Below are 6,496 nucleotides of genomic sequence, written 5' to 3'. Positions count from 1 at the left end.
GCTGAAAAAAAACGCAGTTGACAGTGAGAGGACATTTCTTTTTGTGCTGAGTTTAGTCATTTTGTACTAGGAATATGGGATCAAATATTAAACTTTTGACTAAATGTTATACACTAAGTGAATTTGTCCAAATACGTATTACACCTGAAGTGCCTTAATTTCTAAACGGTAAAACAGATATGAAAATACCCTAAAATAAAAGGTGACATTCTGTAGGCAACACACAAAAAAAATGTTGATTCCTCAACGGTTTTTTGGGAAGGGAGATGGTATGTGGAAACATACTGACCCAAAGAACACTTTGAGCTCTTCAGTGGTTCTTTACAGTTTACAAAAGGGTTCTTTGCTCTTTTAGTGATAATTAAAATGTGGGGCCTGCATCTCATTCGAATATTTGGGGGCGTGGTTTGCGCAACCATGAGTGAGAGTGTCATTCCAGTTTATCTAATATGTTGTGTTATAAGTGACTAGAGCCAGTAAAACTCATGTATAGTCCTGTGGTTGTTCTCTCTTCAAGGACCTGTAGCTATTTCAGAGCTAGCACACTTGATTCAAGTTGTTAATAAAACACAATAATAAAATCTATGGAATATTAACAATATAATAAGGCCATTAAACCAGAATCAAATCCTGTATGGTTCTACAAAGGGTTTTAACCATAGTGGAACCCTTTTTTGGGGGCTATATTTAACCTATTTTTAATGGTTCTTTACTGAATAGCACCATACAGGTTCAATTTTAGAACCTTATGAGCATAGTTCTTTATAAACCTTCAAAAACAGGTTCTAAATAACACAAAAACGGGTTCTGCTATGGTTAAAACCCTTTGTAGAACCATACAGGATTTTATTCTGGTTTAATGGCCTTATTATATTGTTAATATTCCATGCAAGACAGGAATGTCAGTCTTCTGCCATTCCCCCCAGAAATGTCCGGGAACTTGAATGTTACAAGCCAAATAACCCTTATTTGGCACTATATAAAACAAGTTGTTTTTAATGTGTAAGAAATTCAAGTACTATTGCATTGAGACACATTTATCTTACATTCATCAAGTTCTAATCATCCACATAATTGCAAGTCCAAATGCAACGACATTAAACTCTGTTCAAGCCTGAAAACAAATTACAAGTATAGGGCACCTCTTAAATGTTATCAGTGATGCTGCCAGAGATTCAACACTTCTGAGCAACTGTGAGGACCAGCAAAAAAAGGTCAAGAACACAGCTAATGTGATTGGTTAGAGCGCCCAGCCCGGGTGGAAGCAGGGCTGTAATACAGTATCACCTGGCGAGATAGAAATGCATTGCAGTGAGTGGATTAGCCTTTCAGAGGGTGGGACACAACATGGGTATGGTCTCTTCCTCTTTAAAATCGCTGCAAATATTTTCAATTAAAACATTCCTTAATAAAAATGATGTGAGCAACAAGAGCTAATGCCAAGTTTAATAATCACAGAATAATGTAGTCAAGGGGGATGTCCACCCCATGCATGTCTAACAAATGGTCATAATGAAGGTCATTGCACCATCTGCAGGATCGCTAGCACTGCTTTTAGATGTTAACAAGGCAACACTCCTTAACTCCTCCTCCACATCTATTGGATTGGTTCAACAGTGCAAAAGAGAACCTCCCCCGACAGTTAGATTTTCTCTTTTCAGGATCAGAAAGAAAGAAACGCAGCTCAGGCAAATATTTTGCACTTGCTATGTTAGGTTCGGGCCATTATGACCCTACAAGATAAGATAAGACGACAGTAGCAAATCCTATCTTATATCTATGATTGAGTGTAGTTTACTAAGACAAGGGAAGACAAAGGCAAGAGTAAATGCCTTGAAAAACTGACATTGTGAAAGGGATGCTTTTGAACATTCCGTGACAATTTACTTGAACCCTGACTCATAAGGCAGTCACACAGTCATAATAATGTAATGACATGACATATCAACAGGTGTGTATTGCTGCAGGAACACACCGGAGCCACTTCTCAGAATGTTGCTTGTTTAATAAAGTTGAGATCAAATCTGGATCAATGTCTCGCAAGATCACTTAAATGGTTATTCTACATAGGCCTAACATACCGAATATAATAGCATAGTGTAACGTTACTGCTAGACAACAACAACAACACTTAAATAGGCTAAATAGACCTACGGTATGTGTTTTGATTGACACAAAATAAAAGGTAGGCTGTAGCATATTAATACCATCTTCTCTAAAATTCGCTCAAAAACAGTAGTAGGCCTACATCATTCAGGAAGATCTAGCTGCATATTCCCATGAAACTGATTGAGATAAAAATGGTCGGCATGCAGGATTCAGCTTGGACGTTTCACCTGTAAAACGTGATGAATCATCAATCGCGATTGACAGTGATAATGGCCTACTTTGAAATGAGGGCCTAATTTGGGTGTTTGAGTGTAATATAAACATTTTCTTTGAGATAGCCTATTAAGTAATATATTATCTGTCGGTACAACTTGAATTGAGAAAATATGTCATAAAATGTTTTTTAAAAATAGCACTCCGGCCCTTACAAGAATAGAACTACACCACTGATCATAACACAGACTAATAAACCATTGTTTAAATCAGCAAGTTACCACCAGCAAGAATGGCATTTTAAGTGACACTAAGTGCTTCATTGTAATTCTAATGCAGACATCAAATCATACAAGATTCGCAATCCCATAAAACCCCTATGAATCCATACATCTCTGTATCATCCATCAGAAATCAACATGTAGACTTAGAGTGCCGTTTGAGATAAACAGGAAACTTGTTTTGAAATACATCACAGCTTTCATGTCTTTCCTTTGACACATTTACCATCGCCTGCGATAAGATACATGACTTTCACTGGCTATAGATAAATTCATAAAATATTTACATTTAAAATCCACAAAAATCTAAATGACAAATCCTCAACAGATGTTGCTTCAGTAGATTCAAACATGTTGATACGGGAACAAACAGGCATTGTATTGTGTGTGCTTGCGTGCATGTAAGAGCGAGAGAGAGAGAGAGAGAGAGACAGTCTGACTATGTTTAGGATAGAGTATATGTAATGAAAACATTGGTTGCCTGTCTATGCTCTTAAAGGCTTCAAAACATCCAATGTGTGCAACACAGTTCCTTGATTTCGCAGAGCTTGACTAGAGATTACACAGCATGATACCTTGTGAGAAGAGCAATACGGGGCATATTTTAGACTTCACCAAACTAATGAGACATTCAGTCAGCCTTGCAGAGGGACTCACTTTTCTATGCAGTATGTACTCTGTCTTTGCCTATCAACCACTTAGACGGATACACATTCCATGATACTCTAAAGCGATAGTCCATCCCAAATCAAAATGTCTTGAATTCTGTTGAAGTATACCTCAAAGGGGGTCTAAAGTTGAACTGAGACATTTGAATCTCAAACCCAGATGAACAGGAAAGATTGGCAGAAGCTAATTCGATACAATAACATGTTGCCAGTCTTTCCCAATTCATGTGGGATTGAGATGCAGAAAGCATGTAATAGGATTCACTCAACAGATGGGGTGGACCACAGACTCAGTTTAGGGTAGGAAAACGTCTGACAAACGCTGACTCGGTGGGCAACATAGTATATCAACTACCATATGGACGTGGGGTATTTAGTTGGCCTTTGTTTTCTATTGGTCAGTTGTGTATACTGTAGCTACATCTAGCCCTCTACTCCCACGCCAACCTATTGGAAGACAATAACATAATGCAGGGGAAAATGCTGCTTCTTGTTAGTCACCTTTTCTAACAGTCAATCTAGATTCTGTTAATCCATTTACATGGTTGTGTCATGAGTACTAGTGTAATTTAGACACTCTCTTAGATATATTGCAATGAGTTTTCCAGGGCTTTCTACAATACAGTGCAATTTCTAAATCCAAGATTAAACGTAGAAATGAATTAAGCTATAGACATGTTGGGGCATAGATCCTGGATCAATGAAGATCGGTGTATCTTGAATTAGACTTTTCATTGAAAGGACCGTTTTTTTACTTTATGATGTCAAAATGAAAGCACTGCATTGTAAATGTCACCTAAATTGAACTTTGACATGTTTTAGCTTGATATAGTGACGACAACAATTTGAGTGGCTTGAATATTAATTTGCTTGGATGCACAAGCCTTCAGATGTTTTAGTTTGTATATACAGTTTGTATATACAGTATGTTAAACTTCAAGGACTCTGCATTGCGTCCTGCTACGCTGTGGAATATCACAACCTGGTTTCAGAGCATTTGGTATTATTCTGTACGTATATCCGAGATGCACCATTTAGTTTGATATGTTACATTTCGTATTCATTTGTGGATGTCCATCACACATTTCATATGATATGTTACGAATTGCCAAAACGAACAATGTTTTGAATTTGCAAAACCTTAGCTAGCTGGCTAACGTTAGCGAGGCTAGGGGTTAGATTTAGGGGTTAGGATTAAGGTTAGGTTTAAGTTTAGAGGTTAAAGGGTTATGGTTAGGGGAAGGGTTAGCCAACATGATAAGTATTTGCAAAGTATCTAAAAAGCAGTAAGTAGTTTAAAAGTTGCTAATTAGCTAAAATTGTCCGTGATGAGATTCAAACTCTCAACCTTTGGGTTGCTAAACATTCGCGTTACACGACCACCCACCCCGACCAACCACTGTACTTAAATCTGTCTTATGTAACCATACCAAACGTAATATATACTAATTTGAGTGTCCCGGATTTACATTTACTATGTTACGTCTAGTTTGAGACAAGGCTGAAGATCAAATCAGTCACACAAGCCCACATCACCACAGAGGGAGTAGATTAGTCACACACACACACACACACACACACACACACACACACACACACACACACACACACACACACACACACACACACACACACACACACACACACTCCCAAAATGGCCGAGATAATTTTTTTTTAACATATTTCCTTTATAGATTATATTTGAACTAACATGCACTTTTGCATGAAAATACGTAACATTTTGTGGACAGCAGACTGTATACTTTTTTAATTAGTTGAACATATGATACCGACACAAGTTAACCCCATAGGCACATACAGCAACTATGTTGAAAATATGCAGCATGTCGCTGCCTCCATCCAGGTCAGACTCAATGTACTGTAGTATTTGTGATGCAGATGGCTGTGTTCACCATTCGTTCACCAAACCGTAATCAGAAGCAGAGACAAACATATTCAATTAACATTTCAGGTCAAACCAGAGAAACCCCAGCTTTAACATAAAGTATTACTGTATTTTACAGCATCCCCATACAGCCATCTATTTCTATGGCTAATGTAATCGTATCTAAGTTCCAAACCTCCATATTATGTAGGTTGTTGCTTTTTTTACTCAAACTAGGTTCTTCAAGAGACAAAGATCTTTCAAACATATCCATGGGGTAGGGCAATAAGACATAGTGCAGTGTGTGTGTGTGTTTCAGAAACTAAATCATCTGAACCCTCAACCAACTAAGAAAATCAATGACCCACTGAAGAGTCTCAGGTGGGCTGGGATGGCCTTGCCATTTCAGGGAAGCAGTTATTGTGACATCCTTCAGTCCAGAAGGCTACTTGTGGAGTGGTTGTATTAAATGTAAGGCTCATTCCATATCAAATTCACAAAAGAGCAAAGCATGCTATGAACAGGCTAGAACTAGGAGGGTTCAGACATAGGAGTTTCACAACACACTACACATGAGAGATACCTGAAGATTCAAGTGGACCTTCAAATGAGCAATGTCACTGAGGAAAAAAAGGAGGGAGAACCGAAATCTTTAGTCTACCTATGAGACTTTGCACAACTGCCAATCACGTCAGTAGCCTAATAGGTATATGTAGGCGTCATCAGGAATGACAACCTCTCATTCATTAGCCTTCTCTCTGCACATAGTTCTCCTTGTCCACGTACTGGGATCAAAATAATCTATTAGCCGAGGGATGCATCAAAGAAAATGCATTGCAGCAAATGACGTGTAGCCTACTGAATAACAAATGAACATTTCGGACAGGCTGCATGGACACCTTTCTTGCTAACAAAAAAAAAATAAGGAAAAGAAACGACCCTACCTTCATACAGTGTCTTCAAAATCGAATTTAAGTTTCCTCCGTAAACCACGACGCGTCTGTGACAGACTCAGGCAAAATTAGGGAAAGCATGAATGGATTGGTATTCCTTCACTTTTGATGCTCAACCGACAATATTTTAGAACGCTTTGGCAGAACGGATCAACGCCATCCAGCGCACCCGGCGAAGCTCGCTTCCTCCAGAGCACTTGCTGAAGTTTCCCCTTTGCGTCTCCAAGCGAGCAGTGGCAGCCTTCTCTGCTTTTACACGTCAGGTTTCAGTCCTCATAGAGACAGGGAAGAGTGGCGGTGAATGATACATCATGCCAACAGATGCTTTTCTCTATTCCTGACAGGTGAGCGATTTTTTTAGAACGGTTCTTGTAGTAAATGCGCCGG

This window comes from Salmo salar, chromosome 19 (genome assembly GCF_965601325.2).
Source record: "Salmo salar chromosome 19, fSalSal1, whole genome shotgun sequence".
NCBI lineage: Eukaryota > Metazoa > Chordata > Actinopteri > Salmoniformes > Salmonidae > Salmo > Salmo salar.
The sequence above is the reverse complement of the archived record's forward strand: the minus strand, read 5'-3'. Positions refer to the sequence as shown.